We start from the raw sequence: 27009 nt of genomic DNA on the forward strand, positions 1-27009 counted from the left end.
TCATAATCTCCTGAGGTGCCAAAGCCTTTTACAGTCAACTGGCTACTTTTGAAGTGTAGCCACTTGTTCTTTTTATTCACAGATATGCCCCCCCCCATTTCATACAGTGGGGTGTCATAAACAGCAATGATATAAGTGACCAGTTGATTGGTGTTTATTGATGTTGATTGAAACATAGGGAGGGAATTCTCAAGTAACTCACAGTATATGTACCTTTCAAATGTAGGCGCTGTTGTACTTTAGGAAATGCAGCCATTTTGTGAACAGCAACCTCCTATTAACGCAATGTAATAATGGCCATGCAATCTATTTTAGTGATGTCGATTGAGGGATTGAAAATAGGCCAGGACACCGGTATTAAACGCCATGGACTGGATTCCCAGTTTTTGGGACTATGTCCCCACGCCGTCGTACAAACTGCGGACTTTCGTGCCAAAAAAACGCGTGAAAGGGCCACATGTTCCCAGCCCTGCAGGGGGCTAACAGTGAACCATGCTTAAAACTAGCAGCTTGTGCTGCAGATATGGGCCCCTGCACTTCCGAGTCAGAGGCCGCGCATGCGCACGGCGACGATGGCCTCCAGCGGCCGCGCCGTACTCCATGGCGGACTCAGACCGCAGAGCTGGACCCTAAACATAGTGCCCCCAATCGGCCGCGTGGCCGAACTTGACCGCCCGCCCCAAAATTGCCTGGCCGCGTATAAGGCACCCCCCCCCCCCCCGCCCTCTGATCGGACTGCCCACGAACAGCGCGGCTGCGGACCACGCTAGTATCACAACTGGCAGGACCATGTTAGAGCCACGCCGTTGGGACTTTGGCCGGTCGGGGGCGGAGAATGGCGGGGCGGCTCTCCAACAATGGCCGCACGTAGGTGATATGTGGCGCGGCGTACTTTTTGGGGCCCGGGAAATTGGGGAACCGCGGTGAAATGGATTCTCTGTCCGGCGCCGGCCGCGATTTCGGCCTCGGGGTGCGGAGAGTCCAGCCCCACATCTTCTGTGAAATAGTGCAGTGGCATCTTCTCCTCTCACTTGACGGAGCAGGCAGCAACTCTGTTCAATGTTTCATCCGATAGAATGATGGGATGATTTGTCCTGTAAGCCTTTACTGACCTTGGTTGTGACAAGATTGTGGCTGCATTTGGTAGTCTTCTGTGTTGAATTCCCTTGATACGGGCCATGTTGCTCTGATATAAGCACTTATGGCAGGGAAGATAAGTGAAGATGAAAGATTTTCCACTGGCTTAACATCACTATGACCATTAACTTCAAAAGGCAGTTTCAGCGGATTTTCTTGGGCTACAAGAAATATAAAGATGCCCGTCGAAATCAGTTGAGGATACACACTAACTGTTACAGATCAATGTCTCGACTAGCAATGTGCTACAGTAAATATCTTTGCTCATGAGGTGATGATAACCCGCTCGCGCCATTCATCACCAATGGAGCCATCTGGCCAGCACTCCGTCTGTTTATGTTCATTGCTCAGGACACCTGACCATCCTTTGTTGCGCTACATTGACATGAGAGCAGTCTATCGTCTTTCAAGCAAAACTTAGATTCACTTTGTATTCAATGGATCTGCAATATGGCCAAACCATTCATGGTTAAATTGGCTGCTCGCATTCATTTGCACAAAATATTCCATCTGCGGATCTCAGATAATATTTCTACCAACTTATCTCTTAAAGGACTTACAGTTTAAATAGCTTAAACAGTAATTGGATTCCTCTACAAATTACCTCTATTATTCATTCTACTGTTAGAGTTCTTTGACTTTCAATCCTTACTATTTTTTTCTCTTTGGCTATCTTCAATGTTCATGTTTTCTTTCCAGACAGTCCATTGATGCGTTTTTGTTTATTCCAGGTTTTCACTCACTTGCTGAGGTTGTACAAGACCACAAAGATATTGGGAGATGACTGATGGACAATCCGACAGAATTTGGTTGAATGAAGTTGACAATGTTTGGGTAATAATAGTCTATCCTTGAGTAGACCTCGTTCATGTATGGAAAAAAAATGAGAATTCCCAATTGCGTGGATGCAGGAATCTCCACGGGTCCACTCCCCCCATCTGCTCTATGACGGTCTGAAGCACCTTCACCATCCCTGAGAGTGCCAGAGGTTTAGGCCTTGACTTTTTGTTGAGGAAGTCCCCGCTCCTGGGGTCAGAAAGCAAGAGTATTCTGCGATAGTAATCTCTGATCATGCTCCACATTTTGTGGACCTTGAACTGGGGCCATATCCCATCCAGTGGGCACCATGGTGGAGAGGGGGTTCTGTGAAGGGGTACTCTCATTGAAGAGTACATTGGATTTTTTTCCCTTTTCTTTTTCAAATGCTTTTTCCAATTAGGCGGCAATTTAGCATGGCCAATCCACCTACCCTGTCCATTGTTGGGTTGTGGAGGTGAGACCCACGCAGGCATGGGGAGAATGCGCAAACTCCACACGAGCAGTGACCCGGGGCTGGGATCAAATACGGGTCCTTGACGCCGTGAGGCAGCAGTGTTAACCACTGCACCACCGTGCCGCCCTTGAGATCAGTCTCTCCCTTCACGTTATGGGAAGCCGGTGATAAGTGAAGAGATAATCTCGCAAACTGCGCACTTAGACAGGGCAGTGAGGGTGGAACGGCAGTGTTTGATAGGGACGATCCTGGAAACACATCATTGTGTCATGTGAGAGTACCCTTTAAGAAATGAGTGTTTAAGAAATGTACCTTTAAGAAATGGAGCTGCTCATGTTACTGGAGTGATGTCAGAGTGTTGGTGGAGCTGAGCTCCACTTCTGCTTTTAAGTTTCAGTTTGAGAAAGAGCTTGGGTGTGTCTGTGTTTCAGTGAGCTGAATCTGAAGTTAAAAGTGAGCTGCACTGCTGTTGATCTCTGCCATCCAAAAACTATCGATGGATCATTTGGTGAATTCAGAAGAAGTATAAATGTTTTCAGTCTTGAATGTAAACCCTGATGTGCTCCTGTTTGGAGGTTCGTTAAGTCTTTTGGATGTTAAAAGAACAGCATACAGATTACTTAGTGATGTATTCTTTGGGGGTGTATTTGATTTACTGGTTGCTAAGATGTTCACTGTTTGTTTTAGAAAGGTTAACTTGAGTTCATAGAATAAACATTGTTTTGTTTTAAAAACCACTGGTCCATTTTCTGCTGTACCATACCTGGAGAGTAAGCCGTGTGCTCCCCATACCACAATCTATTAAAAGTTGTGGGTCAGGTGAACTCCCTGATACACTTTGGGATTCTCTAGACCCTGACCCATAACAATTGGGGGCTTGTCTGGGATAAAAGTCTATCTATTGGATTGGCTTAGTGAACTTAAAGACAGTGAGGGGTGAACATATTGTGGTTGCTTTTCAGGTGTGGTTATTTTAGTTTAAGTGGGGAGTGTGTTGTGGACAATGACTCTTTCAGAGGTCAGAAGTTTTTGTGGGTGGAGACTGTCACACGTAACACCTTACGGACAGAGACTAAAAGCAGACTGTTAGATTTGGCAAAAACATTGCAGTTAACATTACCTGACAAAATGCGAAAAGGTGAGGTAATTATGGCATTGGTTAAGCATTTAAAGTTGCCTGAGATAGAGTTTGACTCATTGGAAATGGCAAAAATTCAGTTGCAAATTACACAAATGGAACATGAGAAAGAATTAAAGCAGCTTGAATATGAAAGAGAGAGAGCGGAAAGAGAAAGAGAGGGAGAGGAAAAAGAAAAGGAGAGAGAAGAGAGGAGAAAAGAAAGAACAGCCCTAGCAGAACAAAGAGAAAGGGAGATACAGATCAGGGAAAAAGATAAAAAGAGAGAGTTTGAACTTCAGAAAATGGCCATGAAACATGACAGTCAGTTAAAATTGGCAGACGTAAAGGGAAACGTACAGTTGGATGATAGTGATGAGGATAGTGAGAAAGAGCGTCAAAGTTGAAGGCTTGGTGGGAATCTATTTAAATATGTCCAAGCATTGCCAAGGTTTGACGAGAAGGAAGTGGTAGCCTTTTTCATTTCATTTGAGAATGTAACTAAACAAATGAAATGGCCACATGACATGTGGGTATTACTGATTCAAACAAAGCTGGTAGGTAGAGCTAGTGAAGTGTTTGCATCATTAACGGAAGGGGTATCTGGGAAGTATGAGGAGGTGAAATAATCCATCTTGGGTGTATATGAACTAGTGTCTGAAGCCTACAGACAAAGGTTTAGAAATTTAAGGAAAGAATTTGGTCAAACATACATGGAGTTTGAAAGGCTCAAACAGAGTAATTTTGATAGGTGGGTAAGGGCTTTGAAAATAGACCAAACGTATGAAGCTCTCAGAGAAATTATAATTTTGGAGGAGTTTAAAAATTCAAATCCTGATGTAGTGAGAACTCATGTGGAAGAGCAGAGGGTTAAAACTGTGAGGTAAGCAGCAGAAATGGCAGATGATTATGAATTAGTTCATAAATCAAAGCTTGGTTTCCGACATCAGTTTCAGCCTGTGAGGGATCGAAACTGGGGACATGAGAAATACTCAAGTGGTAAAGGTAAAGGTGATCTGATGGGAGATAATAAGGAGAGTGTACCTCAGATTAAAAAAGAAATCCAGGAGGGTGGAAAAGAAATGAAAAGTTTCAAACGTTTTCACTGTAATAAACTAGGCCATATAAAGTCACAGTGTTGGTGGTTGAAGAAAAGCACTGGGAAGGTTGATGTGGTAAAACAGGATAAGACAGTGGGGTTTGTTAAAGTGGTAAAAGAAAGCCCAAGTGAAGCAATGGAGGTGCAAAAGATAGTACAGCCTGATCAAGAGGTGATTGATAAGAAGGTGCCAGATCTCTTTAAAGAATTTACTTGTGTTAAGGGAAATTTACATTAGAGGTTATTCATTTATTCATTAAGAATCTCTCTGTTTTATTATGTTTAATTATTAGTGGATGGGGGGGGAGGTGTCATGTGAGAGTGCCCTTTAGGAAATGAGTGTTTAAGAAATGTACCTTTAAGAAATGGAGCTGCTCATGTTACTGTAGTGATGTCAGAGTGTTGGTGGAGCTGAGCTCCACTTCTGCTTTTTAGTTTCAGTTTGAGAAAGAGCTGGGGTGTGTCTGTGTTTTTCAGTGAGCTGGATCTGAAGTTAAAAGTGAGCTGCACTGCTGTTGATCTCTGCCATCCAAAAACTATCGATGGATCATTTGGTGAATTCAGAAGAAGTATAAATGTTTTCAGTCTTGAATGTAAACCCTGATGTGCTCCTGTTTGGAGATTCGTTAAGTCTTTTGGATGTTAAAAGAACAGCGTACAGATTACTTAGTGTTGTATTCTTTGGGGGTGTATTTGATTTACTGGTTGCTAAGATGTTCAATGTGTGTTTTAGAAAGGTTAACTTGAGTTCATAGAATAAACATTGTTTTGTTTTAAAAACCACTGGTCCATTTTCTGCTGTACCACACCTGTAGAGTGAGCCGTATGCTCCCCATACCACAATCTATTAAAAGTTGTGGGTCAGGTGAACTCCCTGTTACACTTTGGGATTCTCTAAACCCTGACCCATAACAATTGCTACTTAGAAGATCCTACCCCCAGAGCTGCTTACAACTAGGAAGCAGCTCCCCTTAGCACCGCAACCCTCCCTCTTGGAGGAAATGTTAGGGTTGATGGGGGCGGCGTGCGGGGGAAGAAATCTCGAATATCTATGAGTGAACCATCTCAACGAAGTCTGCGCCGCTTGATCGAGTGATGATGAAATGGGGCAGGGGTTGGGACCCATCCTAGGTGAGGATGTGTGGAATGGACCCTTTGTAGGGTAAATTCCACCTCCTCTTGAGCATGGCTCAGTCTGATCAAACTCAAAGTGGTACACAGAGCACATCTAACCAAAACTGGAATGAGCTGTTTTTTTTGTTGAAGTGGAGCGGTGCTCTCATGGGCCCAACAACCATACCCACATGTTCTGGTCCTGTCCAAAGATGGTAAGCTCTTATCTGGAGCCTTGTGCGTTGGTGGCCATTTTCGGGGTGTCGGACTCGCTGGGACTGCCAGCAGGGGTGGAGGCTGATGCACTTTCCTTACTTCACGAATAGCCCGAAGGAGAGTTCTGCTGGTTTGGAGAGCGTCCGTTCCGCCTAGTGCCTCGGTCTGGTTGGGTGACCTTATGGACCTTTTATACCTGGAAAAGGTCAAGTACACTGTTAGGAGATTGGTGGAGGGATACTTCCTGAGGTGGCAGCCATTTATCTCAAACTTCAAAGAGTTACCATTAGCTGTTAGGGGAATGGAGGTAGGATTTGGTTGTTGGACTGGAGGGGTTATGGGGGGGGGGGTGGGTTGGATATAGCTGTTGTTGCTTGTTTTTCTTTTTCTCTGATCTTTTGGGTTATTAACACGACAAATGTACCATGTTTGAACCATTTTTAGAGTTGTGTCGTAGTTTAGATTGTGCGTGTTATCTATGAAATCTTTAATAAAATATTATTTAAAAAAAATACTGTTGTGCACTCTCTGGGTACAACATCAACTAGATGAAGTTGGAAATCGTGTCGTTGGAATTCTATTGCCATTAAATGGCTAAAAATTGGTATTGGATAGTCAAAACAGATCTGTAGATTAAGTTAGAATTAGCTCTAGCTACAATGATCAAAAACCTGGAGACTTACTGCCTGGATATTAATGTGTGCAAGTGATCTAAAATCCCTTCTAATAAAACATATAGGTACAGTAACAGTGGTTATGTTACTGAACTAGAAATGCAGAAGTGGGGGCTAATCTGGAGATGTGAGTTCAATTCCCACCATGGCATTTGTGAATTTCAATTCAATTGATTAAATAAATAAATCTACAATAAAAAGCTGTTAATTGCAGCTGTGAAACCCAACATGTTCACTCATAGCCTTCTGGGGAAGGAGACATGCTGTCCTTACCTGACCTGTCCAGAACCATAACAATGTGATTGACTCTAATGCTCTTAGAAAAGGTCTAGCAAACCATTTAGTTATATAAAACTGCTATGAAAAGCACAACTAAAATAAACGCATGAGGACGGCCTCAACCGGAACCTTGGATTCATGTCACACCCCCCACCATCTGGCCTGGGCTTGCGAAATCTTACCGACTGTCCAGGCTTGAGACAATTCACACCTCTTTAACCTGTGATTATCCCTCTCTCCAGTCGCACCGTCTGGATCTGTAAAGACTTAATTACCTGCAAAGACTCGCATTCAAAGTATTGTCTTGCATCATTGACTTTGTCTATATATATGTTTCTGGAACCCACCTCTTCACTCACCTGATGAAGGAGCTGCGCTCCGAAAGCTAGTGATTCCAAACAAACCTGTTGGACTTTAACCTGGTGTTGTAAGACTTTTTACTGTGCTCACCCCAGTCCAACGCCGGCATCTCCACATCATCGAATAAATAGGGATCGGACATGAAGGCAGACCCAGCACAGTTGACCGTCCAAAGTACTCCTCCCTCTCATCTGAGGACTTGTCGAAATTGAGCGAGCTGACCCACAGACCAGTCAAGCAGCAGCCCAGTCATACACCCACAGTTTTGTACCTTACCAACAATGTCCCAGACACATCCATTACCATCCTTGGGCATGTCTTGTGCCAACAGCAGGCCAAATCCACCAGAGGAATCACAGTTGTATACAATTGGAAAGGTATGAGCCTGGGAGTTCTCAACATTGACTCCAGAAGCTGTGAATTGTCATAGAGGTAGGCAAGGAAACCCACTCCTGCTGTTTGCCATCTACCACCCTCCCTCAGCTGATGAGTTGGTGCATGGAATGTACTCTGGTTGGGGGCTCTAATGTTTGCTGACCGAGTCCTGAAGGACATACCTGTCACACTAGTCTTGTGGCAGGTGAGAGAATCAACATGAAATAAACAAACTTACTTGGCCTAATACTTTCTAGTACCTGTTGTAGATGTATCTATCCATGCCATTATTGGTCGGAGTGACAGCCACGGAGTCTTTGTGGAGAAGAAGTCCCATCTACACACTGAGGACACTCTCCATCATGTTGTGTGGCATTAACTCCATGCCAAATGGGATAGATTCAGAACAGATCTAGCGGATCAAAACTGGGAATCCATGAGGTGCTGTGGGTCATCAGCCACAGCATCACTGTATTCCACCTAAATTATAATTGGATGTATCCTGACTGTATTTCATTATGTTAGGGGATGCATTCTGGTTTAATGGGAAAGTGTAGAAGACTAAGGGAGGAGTAGCATCCAGTGTACCTCAAAGTGAGATGCAAACCTGTTGAAGCTACAGCAAAGGAAAACACACATGCTAGGTAGTAGCGGCAGCATTAAAAACGATCCCACAACTAACAGATAAGATCAAAGGTCTGCAATCCTACCACATCCAGATGTGAACCTCTTCAATGCTTCATCAATGATCTTCTCTCCATCATAAGATCAGAAGTGGGGATGTTTGCTGATGGTGCTCAGTGCCATTTGCCTCTCCTCAGACACTGGAGCAGCCCATGCCCGCAAGCAAGACCTGGGTTACATTCAGGCTTGGGCTGGCGACTGGCAAGTCACTTCCATGCCACACAAGTGTGAGGCACTGGCCATCCCAAGAAAAACGCGTCTAACCCACTCCTCTTGATATTCAATGGCATCATTATTGGTGAAATGCCCGCCATCAACATCCTGCCAAGCACCTAGAAACTTAACTGGACCAGTAATGTAAATACTGTGGTTAGAGGAGCGTGCCAGAGGTTGGTAATTTTGTAATGAACGACTCAACTACTGACTGAAGCACCTAAAAGGCACAAGTTGGGAATGTGACGGAATACTCTTCACTTGCCCAGCTGACTGCAGCTCCAACAGTACTCAAGAAGATCAACACTTAGAAGTTCTCCTCCTCCGAGTCTCACACCATCCTGACTTGGGACTGTATTAATGTTCCTCACTGTCGCTGGCTCAGAAACCTGGGACACTCAGATCCCATGAATTTTCTTTTTATCATTTACTCTTCCATGGGATGTGGGTGTCGCTATCCAGGCCACCTGCCCATCCCTAATTGCCCTTGAGAAGGCGATGGTGAGCTGCCTTCTTGAACCATTGCAGCCCATGTTGTGCAGATATACCCACATTGCTGTCAGGAAGGGAAGTTCTAGGATTAAGTAAATAAATGTATGAAAGTTAAATAAACAAATAGTTATTCTGAGTTGACCCTGGGAGCACTTGCTGTGCTTTTTGGAGAACACTTGCACCTCTGGCAAGACGACCAACACGGCCAAGATTCAAAATGACACAACTGGTCATTGCAAGTCACATCACTGAGCAGTTCCTACTCTCTCCGACAACAGGAACATTTTGAGCAGAGAGAGAGTCGGGCTAGCATTTTTCCCAGGCCTGAGAATAGTCTATTTGGCCCGTGGGCTGTTTAGCACAGGGCTAAATCGCTGGCTTTGAAAGCAGACCAAGGCAAGCCAGCAGCACGGTTCAATTCCCGTAACAGCCTCCCCGAACAGGCGCCGGAATGTGGCGACTAGGGGCTTTTCACAGTAACTTCATTTGAAGCCTGCTTGTGACAATAAGCGATTTTTCATTTTCATTTTCATTTTTCATTGAATTTATCCTTCCAATACGTTCAACACCCTGAAACCCTGGATCGCTCTCATTCCGTTACATCATCTGGCAAAATATCTCCAGCAATTTAATCCTTTGGGAATTATTTGTCTCTGATTATTCAACCATTCCTTATTTTATTGCACAACCTCTCGGTATTATCCTGAGTTCACTTAACCAATGCCATTGAACAGCTTTGTGACCATCTCTCAGCCGCTTCCTTTCTCGATTGATGAATAAAAGAATCTCCAATTACTCCTCGTGGCTCACTCGCATTTACTTTGCCACGCTTTGTGATTATAAATTCTTGTATCAGCGTTACTTTAGAGAGTTGGATGCTCTTTCTAGGCTGCGATTGAAGTTCAGTCTTCAAGATGTGTGAGGGCTGATTTTTTTCCCCCTCCAGTTATATTGTTAACGCAGTCTTAAAGATTCCTTTCCGGGCCCGAGATCAATGTGAGAAGTGAAACAATTTGCTCAGATCGATAAGAACCGAATGTGTGTGGGCAGGGGGGGGGGGGTGGGGGGCGGCAGGGCTGGCAGAATTTCTTTGTAACATTGCAGTTGTTGACCTCTCATCCACCCTAGGCAATTACAAAGGAAAAAAAAGGAGCTTTGGATGAGTTGTACCCGCCACAGGCTGACTGTGAGGGACAAAGCTGGTGTGACTCTGCGCTTGAATTGTTTCTGTTGTCAGAGAGAGAGAGAACCGCTCAGTGATATCGCTTGCAACAAACAGAGGTGTAAGTGTTCTCAAAAGAGCACAGCGAGCAAAATTGTGTCTGTTAACGTTTAGACGAGTGCCTGCACTATTCAGCCTTTTGAACAGAACACATTGCTCAGGAGCATCTTGCCAGACCGTCAACTAATGTGGCAGGGGGATGGGAACCAGATTAGGAAGTTAGAGGTCAGTAAAGAGGCAGTAAGGTACTAGATAATAAACTCAATGTGACTAAGGGGAAGAGTAGACAGGGAAGAGATGAAGAACGCAAAGGGACAGGTGGTTTGAGGTGCATTTGTTTTAATGCGAGAAGTGTAGCAGGTAAGGCAGATGAATTTAGGGCTTGGATTAGTACCTGGGAATATGATGTTATTGGTATTACGGAGACTTGGTTGAGGGAAGGGCAAGACTGGCAGCTAAAAATCCCAGGGTATAGATGCTTCAGGAGGGATAGAGAGGGAGGTAAAAGGGGTGGAGGAGTTGCATTATTGGTCAGAGATGATATCACAGCTATGATTAAGGAGGGCAATATGGGTAGAGCTAAGAAATAGGAAGGGTGCAGTAACATTGTTGGGACTTTACTACAGGCCTCCCAAAAGCGAGCATGAAGTAGAGGTACTAATATGTAGACAGATTATAGAAAAATGTAGGAGCAATAGGGTGGTCGTGATGGGAGATTTTAACTTCCCCAACATTGAATGGGACTCATGTAGTGTTTGAGGCGTAGATGGAGCAGAATTTTTAAGGAGCATCCAGGAGAGTTTTTTAGAGCAGTATGTAAATAGTCCAACTCGGGAAGGGGCCATACTGGACCTGGTATTGGGGAATGATCCCAGCCAGGTGGTTAAAGTTTCAGTCGGTGATTACTTTGGGAATAGCGATCACAATTCCGTAAGTTTTAGAATACTCATGGACAAAGATGAGAGTGGTCCTAAAGGAAGAGTGCTAAATTGGGGAAAGGCCAAGTATAACAACGTTCGGCAGGAGCTATGGAATGTGGATTGGGAGCAGCTGTTTAAGGGCAAATCCACATTTGAAATGTGGGAGTCTTTTAAGGAAAGGTTGATTAGAGTGCAGGACAGACATGTCCCTGTGAAAATGAGGGATAGAAATGGCAAGATTAGGGAACCATGGATGAAGGGTAGAATTGTGAGACTAGCTAAGATGAAAAAGGAAGCATACATAAGATCTAGGCGACTTAAATCTGATGAAGCTTTGGAGGAATATCGGGAAAGTAGGACAAATCTCAAACATGCAATAAAGAGGGCTAAAAGGGGTCATGAAATATCTTTGGCTAACAGGGTTAAGGAAAATCCCAAAGCCTTTTATTCGTATATAAGGTGCAAGAGGGTAACTAGAGAAAGGATTGGCCCACTCAAAGACAAAAGAGGGAATTTATGCATGGAGTCAGAGGAAATGGGTGAGATTCTTAATGAGTACTTTGCATTGGTATTCACCAAGGAGAGGGATATGACGGATGTTGAGGTTAAGGATGGATGTTTAAATACTCTAGGTCAATTCGGCATAAGGAAGGGGGAAGTTTTGGGTATTCTAAAAGGCATTAAGGTGGACAAGTCCCCAGGTCCGGATGGGATCTATCCCAGGTTATTGAGGGAAGCGAGGGAAGAAATAGCTGGGGCCTTAACTGATATCTTTGCAGCATCCTTGAGCACGGGTGAGGTCCTGGAGGACTGCAGAATTGCTAATGTTGTCCCTTTGTTTAAGAAGGGTAGCAGGGATAATCCAGGGAATGATAGACCTGTGAGCTTGACGTCAGTGGTAGGCAAACTGTTGGAGAAGATACTGAGGGATAGGATCTATTCACATTTGGAAGAAAATAGACTTATCAGTGATAGGCAGCATGGTTTTGTGCAGGGAAGGTCATGTCTTACAAACCTAATAGAATTCTTTGAGGATGTGACAACGTTAATTGATGAGGGAAGGGCTGTAGATGTCATATACATGTTTGATAAAGTTTCCCATGGCAGGTTGATAGAAAAAGTCAAGTCGTATGGGGTTCAGGGTGTACTAGCTAGATGGATAAAGAACTGACTGGGCAACAGGAGACAGAGAGTAGTGGTGGAAGGGAGGGTCTCAAAATGGAGAAAGGTGACTAGTGGTGTTCCACAGGGATCCGTGCTCGGACCACTGTTGTTTGTGATATACATAAGTGATCTGGACGAAGGTATAGGTGGTCTGATTAGCAAGTTTGCAGATGATACTAAGATTGGTGGAGTTGCAGATAGCGAGGAGGACTGTCAGAGAATACAGCAAAATATAAATAGATTGGAGAGTTGGGCAGAGAAATGGCAGATGGAGTTCAATCCAGGCAAATGCGAGGTGATGCATTTTCTAAGATCTAATTCAAGAGCGGACTATACGGTCAATGGAAGAGTCCTGGGGAAAATTGATGTACAGAGAGATCTGGGAGTTCAGGTCCATTGTAACCTGAAGGTGGCAACGCAGGTCGATAGAGTGGTCAAGAAGGCATACAGCATGCTTGCCTTCATCGGACGGTGTATTGAGTACAAGAGTCGGCAGGTCATGTTACAGTTGTATTGGACTTTGGTTAGGCCACATTTGGAATACTGCGTGCAGTTCTGGTCGCCACGTTACCAGAAAGATGTGGATGCTTTAGAGAGGGTGCAGAGGAGGTTCACCAGGATGTTGCCTGGTATGGAGGGTGCTAGTTATGAAGAAAGGTTAAGTAGATTAGGATTGTTTTTGTTGGAAAGACGGAGGTTGAGGGGGGACCTGATTGAGTTCTACAAAATTATGCGAGGTATGGACAGGGTGGATAGCAACAAGCTTTTTCCAAGAGTGGGGGTGTCAATTACAAGGGGTCACGATTTCAAGGTGAGACGGGGAAAGTTTAAGGGAGATGTGCATTGAAAGTTTTTTACGCAGAGGGTGGTGGGTGCCTGGAATGTTTTGCCAGCGGAGGTGGTAGAGGCGGGCACGATAGCATCATTTAAGATGCATCTGGACAGATATATGAATGGGCGGGGAACAGAGGGAAGTAGATCCTTGGAAAATAGGTGATAGGTTTAGATCAAGGATCTGGATCGGCGCAGGCTCGGAGGGGCGAAGGGCCTGTTCCTGTGCTGTAACTTTCTTTGTTCTTTGTTTTTTGTCAAAGCAAAGTGAATGACGCTATTCCCCATTGGAGACTTAATTGTTTGGGCAAACGTACAGACAGGTTCTAGACACCTCCCGAGGAAATACATTTCACAAAAGCAATTGGATACGTATTTGAAATGGATAAATTTACAGGGCAATGGGGAAAGCGAAGGGAAGTAGATATAATTGTTGGGGGTGGGGGCATGTTAGCACAGTGGTTAGCACTGTTGCTTTACGCTAGAGTCATAGGTTTGATTCCCGGCTTGGGTCACTGTCTGTGCAGAGTCTGCACGTTCTCCCCGTGTCTGTGTGAGTTTCCTCCGGGTGCTCCGGTTTCCTCCCACAAGTCCCGAAAGACGTGCTTGTGAGATAAATCGGACATTCTGAATTCTCCCTCTGTGTACCCGAACAGAAGCCGGAGTGTGGCGACTCGGGGATTTTCACAGTAACCTTGTTGCAGCGTTAATGTAAGCCTACTTGTGACAATGAAGATAATTATAATTATTTGGCGAGCATTTTCAAAGAGCTGGGCTGGGCCAAGTGGCTGCCTTCTGTGCCATGATCAGTGAAGCTGGTCCCTTTCAGTTACCTCTCTGAGATCATGCTCACTTGTTGAATGTCTAACTGTTGCTTAACTAAAAAACTGGCGGCCACTTCCAAGGCCTCATCAATTCAGTGGAGGTGTTGATGCTCAGTGGGTGGTATTCTCTCTCTCTCCCCCCCCCCCCCCCCGCCGGATGTATTTCACAGTGGCAGAAGCAGCCCACCCGTTGCTGTCAATGAAGTTTCCTGTTGTTGGCACTTTTGGCCAGGGGAGAGCTGGAGTGGGAAGTCAGGGGAGACTCTGGACGGGAGTTATTCCCTTCAGCAGTATGTTTCCAGTCCATTAAGGAAGGAGGCACTCCTCGTTCCGGTGCTTAGAAATGAGATGGGCCAAGCAGATCAAATGTTAGTGGGATAATATTTTGGGGACTGTGATCATTGTATTACAAGGTTTAGACTGACTACGGTAAAGATCAAGGAACAGTCCTGAGTACGAATAATTAACTGGCGGAAAACCAACTTCAATGGAATAAGCGCAGACTTGGGTCAATTAAACTGGAGTCAAAGGTGGGCAGAAAAAATGGTAGCTGTTCACTGGGCTACCTTCAAAGAAGAAGTAATTTGGGTGCAGTCAAGGTATATTCCCTCGAAAGGGAAGGGTAGGGTGTACAAATCCCGAGTTCCCTGGGTGACAAATTAAGATAAAGAACAAAAAGTGAGCGTATGATAGGTGTCAGGTGGGAATGATTAAGGACCATGCTGAATCTGGAAGGTATGGACGGGAGGTGAAGAAGCAATTAGGAGAAGCAAAGAGGGAGTATGAAAAGAGACTGTCAGCTACCATAAAACAGAATCCTAAAGTCTTCTACAGGCTTAGAAATAGTAAAACAATGGTAAAAGGAGGAGCAGGGACAATGAGGAGCCAAAAAAGGAATTTACATCTGGATGCAGAGGGCATACCTGAGTATTAAATTAATACTTCGTATCTGTCTTTACCAAAGAAGAAGATGCTACCCAGGTCATGGTAAAAGAGGAGGTAATTGATCCATTAGAGTGTTTAAAATTGAATAGGAGGACGTAGTGGATAGATTATCTGTACCGAAAGTTGATAAGTACGAGAAGTGAAAGTGGAAATTGCAGAGGCACTGGCCATAATTGTTCAGTCTTCCTTAGAGTCAAGGGTGGTGCTAGAGGACTGGAGAATTGCAAATGCTTTATAGCCTTGTTTAAAAAAAAGGGTGTGAGGATAAGCACAGCAACTACAGATCCGTCAGTTTTACTGTGGTGGTGGGGAAACTTTGAGAAACAGTAATTCAGAACAAAGTTAATACTCACAAGGGCAGATATGGGTTAATTAAGAAAGCTAGCCTGGATTTCTGAAGGGAAGATCATGATTGACTAACTTCCTGGAGTTTTTTTTATCGAGGCACAGAGAAGTTGATGTGGGTAATGCTGTTGATGTAATGTACCTAGAAACTCAAAAGGCATTTGATACCACACAGCAGTGCCACACAACAGATTTGTAAGAAATGTTATGGCTCATGGAATAATAGGGACAGGAGCAATATGGAAATGAAATAGGCTGAGTGGCAGGAAACAGAGAGTAGTGATTAATGGGTCTTTTTCATGCTGGAAGAGGTTTACAGCGGAGGTCCCCAGCGTTGGTACGCTTGTTTTTTCTGACTTAGATCTGTGCACCATTTCGAAGTTTATGGTTCGTACTTGTTATAAGAGTATTATTATTATGCATCTTCCATTGCTGGTGTCATCAGTAAGTGCTGTGACATCATTAGTTGTTGTCTTACATGTGTATATTCGTATTCAACTGTCATTAGTTCTAATCTTATTCTGTTACTGTTATTTCAATGTTTAACTAGCTGCTCCCATTTTTGAGTCCATACTGTATTTTAAACCTCATCATTTTTACATATTAAAAAAGGTTAACTTATAAGACGTTTTCAACTACCTTTTTGTGGTCCAGTTACCACAATACTCAACTCGGAAGCATTGCGAGTTGTGAGGGGAATAGCGTAGAGCCTCAAAATTACCGGCACATTGGAGGCATGGGTGGACAGGTTGCAGATAAAGTTCAATGTGGCGAAATGTGAAGTGATTCATTTGGTAGAAAGGACATGGAAAGACAGTGCAAAATAGGGGGTACAACTATAAAAGGGCTGGAAGAGTAGAGGGACCTGGATGTTTGTGTATGGGCAATTAAAGGATAGAATAGAATCCCTACAGTGCAGAAGGAGGCCATTTGGCCCATCGTGTCTGCACCGACCCTTCGAAAGACCGTCCTAACTATGCCCAATTCCCCGCCGCTATCCCTACAACCCCATCCTAAGGGACAATTTAACACGGCCAATCCACCTAACTTGCACATCTTTGGGTCGTGGGGGTGAGACCCACACAGACACGGGGCGGATGTGCAAACTCCACACGGTCAGTGACTCGGGTCCTCAGCGCCGCAGGCAGCAGTGCTAACCACTGCGCAACCATACCGCCCTACCAAAGTTGGCAGGACAGGTTGAGAGAGAAGCTAATAAAAAGTACAGTATCGTGGGGCCGTATTACTAGGTGCATAGAGAACAAGAGCAGGAAGGTTATGTTGAACTTGTGTAGGTCACTAATTCAGTCTTTGCTGGAATATTGCATCTGGGTGAAGGCATTGGAGATAGTGCAGAAAGGATTCACAGGAATGGTTCCTGGGATGCAGAAGATCAATTATGAAGATAGATTGGAGAGGTTAGGACAGTTTTCCTTAGAAAAAGAAGGCTGAGAGAAGATTTGGTAGAGGTATTCAAAATCTTGAGGGCCCTGGGCAGAGTAGATGGGGACAAACTGTTCCCACTTGTGAAAGAGTCGAGAGAGGGCACAGATTTAAAGTAATTAGTTAACGAAGCAATAGTGATATGATTTTTTCACACTGCATGGTTATGTTCTGGAAGGTTCTGCCTGAGAGTGTGGTGGAGGCAGGTTCAATTGAAGCTTTCAAAATGGAATTAGACTGTTATTTAAAAAGAAAGAATGTGCAGGTTAGTGGAGAGAAAGTGGAGATTGGAAGCAGGTGAGTTGCTCATTTGGACACCTGGTACAGACGCGATGAGCCAAATGGCCTCCTTCTGCGCCATTACAGTTCTGTGATTACCATTGGGCGGGATTCTCGGGTCGCCGATGCCGAAATCGCGTTCAGTGATCGGCTGGAGAATCCCCGTTTGCGCCGAAATCGGCAGAGGCGCCGCTTTTGCAATTCTCCGGCCCCCTCAAAAACGGCGTATTTTCAAATAGCCCCCCACCAGACGGAGGATCGGTGCAGCTTTTGCGCAGCTTTTCGGGGGCAAAAAGCCACTGTTCCCACCCTGGCGTCAGCACTTAGTCTTCGAATCGGAGAATCTAGCCCATTGAGTCCGCTTCCTGCACCCTTTTGGACAGTGCAATCCGGACTCAACTCACTGCTTACTTCCTCAGACCACGTCTAGTTCTTCCACCACTGATTTTAAATCTAGGTTCTCTGTTACTGACTTTTCTGGCATTGAAAACTGTGCCCAATTCTTTACTCTATCAAAAGCCTTATTATTTTGAGCACAAACAAAAACTAACACTGAAAACTGACGAGGAGATGTAGTCACTTAACTCTTATCAAGTTGAGTTGTTAACTTCTGGAAATGCATGATCCGTTGATCTTTCCTTTCCATAGTAAAAAAACCTGAACCTGTCCAAAGCTCTGCTGCCTGTATCTGAATTTGCACCAAGTTCAGTTCCCCCATCACTCTGATGTACATTGACTCTCGGTCCACCAAAGTCTCGATTTTAACATTCTCATCCTTGTTTTCACATTTCCTCCGAGACCTTGTCCCTCCCTCTCTCTGTAAGCTCACTGCGGCCTCATTCAGTCTGGCAACCCTCTTGAGATCTTTGTGCTCCTTGGGATGTTTGGCAACGTTCAAGGTGCCATGTAAATACAAGTTCCAATCAATAATGGATTGCCCAGTGGCGCCAGCTGAATTTTCCTCTTTTTCTGCTTTAGCTTCATAATTGTCCATCCTGCATCCTTCCTGAATTTAAATTAATCCCCCAAACACTCCTTCCAGGTGAGCAGCAATTGAATTGTACTTCTTTCGATTTATTGTACTCTATTCACTGCTCACGATGTATTGGGGGAACTGACTGCAGACTGATTGACTGCTTTGCAGAGCATTTCTGTTTAGTTCACGTGCTGGACCCAGAGCTTCCAGTCGCCTGTTGTTTTAATCCTTTGCTCCACTCCCACTCTGACCTCTGTGTCCTCGACCTACTACACTGTTCGCATGAAGCTCAACACAAGCTTGAAGAACAGCACCTCGTCTTTCGGTTAGGCACCTTCCAGTTTTCCAGACTCAATATTGAGTTCAGCGATTTAAGGGGGGGGGATTCTCCGACCCCCCCGCCGGGTCGGAGAATCGCCGTGGCTGGCGTGAATCCCGCCCCCGCCAGTTGCCGAATTCTCCGGCACCGGAGATTCGGCGGGGGCGGGAATCGTGCCGCGCCGGTTGCCGCCCCCCCCCCAGCGATTCTCCGGCAAGTCCCGCTGCTGGAATGCCTGTCCCGCCGGCGTGGATTAAACCACCTCTCTTACCGGCGGGACAAGGCGGCGCGGGCGGGCTCCGGGGTCCTGGGGGGGGCGGGGGTCGCGGGGCGATCTGGCCCCCGGGGGGTGCCCCCACGGTGGCCTGGCCTGCGATCGGGGCCCACCGATCCGCGGGCGGGCCTGTGCCGTGGGGGCACTCTTTTCCTTCCGCCTTTGCCATGGTCTCCACTATGGCGGAGGTGGAAGAGACCCCCTCCACTGCGCATGCGTGGGGATGCCGTGAGCGGCCGCTGACGCTCCCGCGCATGCGCCGCCCGGCAATGTCATTTCCGTGCCAGCTGGCGGGGCACCAAAGGCCTTTCCCGCCAGCTGGCGGGGCGGAAATCAGTCCGGCGCGGGCCTAGCCCCTCAAGGTTAGGGCTCGGCTGCTCAAGATGCGGAGGATTCCGCACCTTTGGGGGCGGCGCGATGCCGGACTGATTTGCGCCGTTTTTGGCGCCGGTCGGCGGACATCACGCCGATTACGGAGATTTTCGCCCCCAGATCATTGAAGCTGTCCTCATTTTCTTTGATTTTGGATGGCAGCAATCGGTGATAATTCTACCATTTTTATCTTCTCTGGCCTGATCTTCTTTACTTATCCTATTACCATTCTCCCTTTTACCTTGCAACCTTTTGTTGCTTAATGTCTTTAGTCTTCCATGCAGACTTTTCCTTATGCTTATTTCCTCCCCCTTATCCCTGCCTCTCGTTCTTAAAACCTCTTTTTCCAACTCTGAAAGGTCCTTGACCTGAAACATTTACTTTTGGCACGATTCTCCCAAAAAGGAACAAAGTCCCCCAGCGAGCGCGTTTAGCCGCGTGTTTCCCAGCGTTCGCAGTGCCGAGAAACACACGGCTCTTCAACGCGGCTCACATTGAATTAGGGGCCTGAACGGGGAACGCGTGGCCAAGGTCACACACAGCCCCGTTTTGTACAGTACGGAGCTCCGATTGCTGGAACTCCCCATTGTAGCGAGATTTCCGAGGCCCCTGAAAAAATCCCCGACCTCTCTCTCCCCCACTCCACCCCAGCCCGAACACAGTATGGGAGGGTCCCCACCCTCCCACCCCGCACACCCAGGTGCAGGCAACCCCGGCCCAATCGGACAAAAGATGCGAGCTTGGCAGTGCTAACCTGCCACCCTGCCAGTGCCCATGCCAGCTGGCATTGCCTCCTGTGCACATTGGAAGTGCCAGGCTGGCACTGCCAGGGTACCCAGGTGGCACCAGCAGGGCTAGGGCACCAACCTGCTCAAAGGGCATGCAGCTGGGGTTCCGATCCCCTGGGAGACCCCCGCGAGCGCCGTTCTGTCTGGTCCCCGTTTGTGATGACCAGTGCTGAACGGCGTTGGTCCGAGGTCTCTGAGGTGAAGGGATTGAATCCCAAAGCCTCAGGTGCCTCGGGAACCTGCACATTTAGCGTGGGGCTCACTGCCTCGCTTTAATATGCAGATCTGCTAAAGAGTGATTCCTCCCGGGTCCTGTACCCAGCAAGCATATGTTTTCTTGTTTGGCTCAGAAATATCACCATGAACCTAAACTTCATGATGATTATAAATCATTGAAATTATTAATTGGGATAGATTTAAAGGTCGTGGTGGTCCAAGAATCCAAATAACTGCCTGCCTGCGCATGGAAGGCAGCGGTGTGCCCACTGGGATAATCGCAAATTCATCTTTCCCTCTACTTGGGTCAAGTACATTAGTCCTACATTATCCAGCTGGAGCCTGTTTTAGAAAGGGGCATTATTCAACGAGGCAAATTGTTTCTCTGCAGTAAAGTTTACATCTGATTTATTATTTCTTCCTATAAGTTCTTCAGTTCAGTCTAAGAGAAGTGTTGTTACGAATGCCAATTTCTTTCTCCCTCTCGTATTTTTACGACTACCAGCGCGCCGAGTGGCAGTCTTGTGGCGCAGTGGGTAATGTTCCTCCCGCTGGGCCAAAAGCCCCAGGTGTAAGTCCCACTTGAGGACTTGATGGCCACAGAAGGCTCATAATGTGGCCAACCAGGTTGATAATCAGCCTGTAAATCCTTCCAATGCGCCTGATGGATTAGATTGGATCGGATTTGTTTATTGTCACATGGACCAAGGAACAGTGATAAGTATTGTTCTGCGTACGGATGGCAGGTGGTAAAGAGCGGGACAGTTCCCTGGTCAGACGTACTGCACAAGGCAATGGCAAACCACTGCAGTACTTTGTCAACCATAATCGTCGACCATTCTCAATGCAAGTCTATGGTCGCCACTGCCCTTTTGGGGCATGGCAGCTGATGGAGGAGGAGGGTTTCATGCTATGTGCCAATCACGTTCCATGGGCCAGCAGCCTTGTGTCTGATGGTGAAGAGTGTAGACAGCAAAGTTCTTTCTGGCATTTAATGCCAGGCAGTCATAGCGGCTGCTTTTGGGAGACTCTGTTACTGAAGGGCATTTTAGAGAGTGGGGTGGCAATGTTGATGATAGCAAAAGGCAGTTCCTGTTTAAAATAATCTTGGTCATTATAGCACTATTGTTTTATTTATTCTCGGGATACCAGTGTTGCTGGCATGCCTGTCATTTATTGCCGATTCCTAATTGCCCTTGAGGAGGTGGTGGTGAGCCGCTGTTTTGAACCGCCGCAGTCCACGTGGTGTAGGTACACCCACAGTGCTGTTAGGGAGGGAGTTCCAAGACTTTAACCCAGCGACAGCGAAGGAACGGCTGTAGTCCCAAGTCAGGATGGTGGTGTTCCCATGTATCCGCTGCCCTTGTCCTTCTCAATGGTAGACATTGCAGGATTGGCGGGTGCTGTCGAAAGAGCCTTGGCGAGTTGCTGCAATTACAGATAGGACACACTGAGTGCCGGTGATGGAGGGAGTCGACCTTCAGGATGGTTGATGAGGTGTCGATCAAGGGAGCTGTCCTGGATGGTGCCAAGCTTCTTTAATGTTGTTGAAGATGCAGACATATATACAATGATATAAAGCAAAAGATGCCAGGGAAGCTTTAAAGGGGTGATCTGCTGTTTAGCATAACAACCATTATTGAGTTCAGCGTCTTTGAGAGGCCTATCAACATACCTTTACCTTGTGTTTTGATGCAGTGCCAACCCCCTGGCAAAGTGCCACCCTGACCTAATGGATTTCTCTTAAGTCAATTTTGTCTTTGCTATTTGCTGATCTTATTCAGTTAAGTGAATACACAGTGAGTGCAAAAAAAACAACACATTATTCTTGTCAGATGTGCAAACTCCTTTCAGAATCTCTGACTCTCTATTCTGTTAGTTATTTACTTGGGAGTAAAGACAAGGACAAACGTGATCCTCAGGCTCCAGAATCACTGTACAATTCAGTCTGCAGCCACTCTTTTTCAAAGTCTAAAATGATTAATTGGATTTCACGCCTTTTTAATCATTCCTGGCACATTTTCTCTGCCTGCTCTTTGTAGTGCAATGACATACGAGTGTCATCATAGATTATCACAGAATTTACAGTGCAGAAGGAGGCCATTCAGCCCATCGAGTCTGCACCGGCTCTTGGAAAGAGCACCCTACCCAAGGTCAACACCTCCACCCTATCCCCATAACCCAGTAACCCCACCCAACACTAAGGGCAATTTTTGGACACTAAGGGCAATTTATCATGGCCAATCCACCTAACCTGCACATCTTTGGACTGTGGGAGGAAACCGGAGCACCCGGAGGAAACCCACGCACACACGGGGAGGATGTGTAGACTCCGCACGGACAGTGACCCAAGCCGGAATCGAATCTGGGACCCTGGAGCTGTGAAGCAATTGTGCTAACCACAATGCTACCGTGCTGCCCATACCGCACAGAAGGAGGCCATTCATCCCATTGTCCCCAAACCAGCTCTTTGAAAGAGCTGTCAGATTAGACCATAGGACCATGAGATATAGAAGCATAATTAGGCCATTCTGCCCATCGGGTCTGCTCCGCCATTCAATCATAGCTGATATATTTCTCATCCCCATTCTCCTGCAATCTCCCTGAAACTCCTGATCTCCTTATTAATCAAGAACCTATCTATCTCTATCTTAAAGATCTCAGTGACTTGCGTCCACAGGCTTCTGCCGCAATGAATTCCACAGATTCGCCATCCTCTCGCTGAAGAAATTCCGTTTCATCTCAGTTTCAAAGGATTGTCCTTTCAGTCTGAGGTTGAGGGTTCTAGTCTCTCCTACGAGTGGAAACATCTCCATGTCCACCTAGACCTCTCAGTATTCTGTAAGTTTCAATGCGATCACCCCTCATCCTTCTACTACATTCAGTAAAGACCCTGAGTCCTCAACGGCTCCTCATAGGACAAGCCCTTCATTCCCAGGATTATTATTTGTTTGACATTTTTTCCAATTAAGGAATTTGGCATGGCCAATCCACCTACCCTACACATCTTTGGGTTGTGGGGGTGAGATCCACGCAGACACAGGGAGAGTGTGCAAACTCCAAATGGACAGTGACCCGGGGCTGGGATCGAATCCGGGTCCTCGGTGCCGTGAGGCAGCAGTGCTAACCACTGCGACACGGTAGCCGCCCTTTCCTAGGATCATTCTTGTGAACCTCCTCTGGACCCCCTCCAAGGCCAGCACATCCTTCCTTAGATATGGGGCCTAACACTGCTCACAGTGTTCCAAATGGGGTCTGACCAGCCAGTGTGTCCCTGCTCTCATAGTCTAGCCCTCTTGAAAGTCAAGTTTCATGTCAGGATTAAAAATTGCGTCACTTGCAGGGAGCTCGGAAACCTGCCCTATATGGCAATTAATTAAAAGATGAATTTCAATGGAGGTTGCAATATTTTCAATATTGCAGAGGATGGAGTGATAGAGTAACCAAAATGACCTGGCAATTTGTCGAAAATCAGAACTCATCTCTATTACTGCAAATCGCAGGGTCTAAAAACTAATAATGGCGAGTGCTATTAACTCACCATAATCTTCCCAGCAATTCCAGGACCGTTTATGTTAACAATAAATCTGCTGCTTCTCTCCGTACATGAACATTTCTTTTACGTTCCTACCCTGGATACACAGGACAACCACACTGAACAAAAGCTAATATTATGAAGACGACAACAGCCACTGAAAAAAGCTAGCATTGCATTGGCTTTCCTAACTGCCGACTGAGCCTGCACGTTAACCTTAAGCCTGAACTAGGACTCCCAAGTCACTTTGTGCTGCAGATTTCCGAAGCTTTTCCCCATTTAGAAAATAGATTGATCTCACACCACCCCAATCTCTCCCCATCGTGCTGCAAATATTCAGTTCATTGTGGTTCCGTACCTTTATGATCATTTCTGAATATTCTCTAACAGTAGATGATAGACTCTACTACCCCTTACTGTTCATAAATGTATTTAAGGGCAGCACGGTGGCGCAGTGGGTTAGCACTGTGGCCTCACAGTGCTGAGGTCCCAGGTTCGATCCCGTCTCTGGGTCTCTCTCCGTGTGGAGTTTGCACATTCTCTCCGTGTTTGCGTGGGTTTCGCCCCCACAACCCAAAGATGTGCAGGGTAGGTGGATTGGCCACGCTAAATTGCCCCTTAATTGAAAAAAATGAATTGGGTACTCTAAAATTAAAATAAAAAATAAGAAAAATAAATGTATTTAAAGGAGTCCCATATTAAAACGTTTCCTACGCTGATGAAACCTGTCTGTTTTTTCATTACGAGAAACCCAGGTGAAGAGCCAGGAGATGAATAGACCAGGAGGCAAGATAAGGTAAATTACGATCCACGCAGTCATGGCTAGTTAACACTAAGCCTAGGTATTATAAAGAAGTAGGTTGCAGGAGGGAGAAAAGGCTGAGGGAGGTTCCGGGTGCCATAGTGTGTAGACCCAAGAGAGAATGAGTTAGAACAGGCCTCACAGAGTGAGGCCTTGAGGAGTCAAAGGAGGAAGAAGAGTGTGTTTCTCCCTTGGCCGCACATAATTCCCTGATTGGGAGGGCAGTGAGCCTTGCGGTGAACAGTCGACTTGAGTCAGAGGTCCACTCCTAGGGTGTGCTACCCAGTAGGAAGTGTATGAACAAGATTTGGGGCAAACCTGTCCTGCTGTTTTCAGCCTTCCTGTGACTCTATTTCCATTAGTCACGGGATGTAACTGTTATTCATAGCTCTGATTTCTGATGTACCCTGTGATTACTGACGTGACTCATAAGAGTGCTTGTGATGGAGCATTCTGTCAGTGTAGTGTGGGTGTTATTATTTCGGAGGCACTTGACAGTCACGTGACAATGGCTTAACGACTGCAGCATCCTCCTGGCATTGAGCCTGTCCTGGCAGACTCAGTAAACTAAACGACAAGAGTATTCTGAGCTTTGAATTTGCAAACATGGCTCCTTCTTTTCACACGCCCTGAACAATACTTGCAACATGGTGGAAGCATCAAGGGCGAAAGCCCAGTTAACAGATTGTATTCCAGCAACTGCATTGTCGAAATGTTGAATGCCAATCCGAAGTGAAGTTATTTTAATCTGTGATTGTGAAATCTTGGCATCAGGGGTTTTAAATTGTTGCAAACTGGAAATAACCTCTGGAGTTCAGTGATGTTGGTAACGTGTGTAAGCGGACTAGCTGTGGTCTCGGAATGAATGGCAGACCGGTAAGATACCTCATTTTGGAGATGGCAAGTGAAAATACCGAATGACAGTTCACTCAAATTTTGGTTTCTTTCGACTTTAGAATTGCACTACGTTATCCTGCCTTGGCAACCTCAGAACCTTTTCTGGCCAGCCGCCTGGCTCCAATGGGATTATGGTGAATGAACTTACCCTTCGCTGACCGGGCTCCCATCTCAGACCTAACGGGATGCTGAGGCCTTTTTCTGTTTGTGCAGCCGCCTTCTCCTCTTCTGCCCCCCCTCCTCAGGTTTTACTATCCAAGCTCTCCCTGGACAGTGATGCCTCTGTCATTACTGACTGCTTATCCTAATGCCGTTTTATTTCCCCGGTGATCTAAGCTTTCCTACAAAAGCCCTCCTGAAATTGCCAGGGCCTCCTGGTTTTTTTCACATGTGCAGAGCAGTAGAACCTGTGGTGCTTGGTCACTGAGGTCTGCGGCAACCGGTGCTTAGACCAGACGCAAGCTATGTTGCTCTGATCTTATCTTCCCTGAGTTGCTTGCCTATCAACTTCCTTGGTGTCAGCATCTTTCTGTATCCTATGGATGACCACTTCTCTGGACTCTGCTTAAAGGAAGAAAGACTTGAATTTTTACAGGACTTTTCATGACCATCTCAGAACTCTTCGCAGCCAATGAAGTACTGCTGATGTGTAGTCACTACTGTAATGTAGGATTCATGGCGGTCAATTTGCGCTCAGCAAGATCCCAAAACAGCTGTATGTTAAGAACCAAGATAACCTGTTTCTGTGACGTTGGCTGAGATGTACATATCGGCCAAGTCACCAAGGAGAACTCCCCTCCTCTTTTTCAGAATAGTGCCAAGGGATCTTTTATGTCACCCCAAGCTGGCAGATGGGGCCTCGGGTCAATGTTTCAACTGAATGATGGGCCTGTGCCAGTGCCAGTGCAGCACTCCCTCATACTGCACTGGAGTGTCAGCCCCGGTGTTTGTTCTCAAGTCCTGGAATGGTGGCACTTGAGTCCCCGAACGTTGTGACTCAGAGTGACCAATTAAGCCAGAGCTGAAATATTCATAGAACCCAAACATCCTAGCCAAACTCCGACCATGGTTCACGGTGCAGAAGGAGGCCATTCGGCCCATCGAGTCTGCACCGGTCCTTGCAAAGAGCAACCCCACCCAAGCCCACACCTCCACCCTACCCCCGTAACACAGTAACCCCACCCAAACCTTTTTGGACACTAAGGGCAATTTAGCAGGGCCAATCCAGCTAATCTGCACATCTTGGAAACCGGAGCCCCCCGGAGGAAACCCACGCAGACACGGGGAGAATGTGCAGACTCCGCACAGACAGTGATCCAAGCTGCGAATGGAACCTGGGACCCTGGAGCTGTGAAGCAACTGTGCTAACCACTGTGCTACCGTGCGACCATCTGTGCTACCGTGCAGTTCCCTCTGCGGCCATTGTCAAACATAAGGCGGCCCCATCAACAAATCAATTCCTCTTGGATTTGGAGGCTGCTTCACGGAACTGTAAACAGACTCAAACCCTAGTGAGGCAACCCTGACTTAAGGCACGTTCCCTTTCTTTCTGTGGGAATGTGATCAGGAAATCCTGCAATGTAACATGACATGGAAAGAGCTACTTGGTTCTAGAATTGTGCTCAGGAAATCAATGAGAGGTTTAGAAGGGTTGACTATATTGAGCTCCTGCCCAAACCCCTTATTGTTTTTCGTGTTTCTCTTCAGTTAAGCGTCTTGTACAACTGCACTACACTGAAGGAATCCCTCGAGATGTCTTTCTTTAAAGATCACAATAAGAAAGGCTTGCATTTATGTCGAGCCTTTCATGACCCCGGATGTCCCG

General features: G+C 46.2%; 1 protein-coding gene across 3 annotated transcripts in view; it reads left to right on the forward strand.

Annotated features, from left to right (window-relative positions):
• The window catches only part of adck1 (aarF domain containing kinase 1), a 781712-nt gene that overhangs the window by 123453 nt on the left and 631250 nt on the right, over positions 1 to 27009 (forward strand). The gene's annotated exons all lie outside the window — the stretch shown is intronic.

The sequence above is a fragment of the Scyliorhinus torazame genome, chromosome 2 (genome assembly GCF_047496885.1).
Source record: "Scyliorhinus torazame isolate Kashiwa2021f chromosome 2, sScyTor2.1, whole genome shotgun sequence".
In the NCBI taxonomy this organism is placed as follows: domain Eukaryota; kingdom Metazoa; phylum Chordata; class Chondrichthyes; order Carcharhiniformes; family Scyliorhinidae; genus Scyliorhinus; species Scyliorhinus torazame.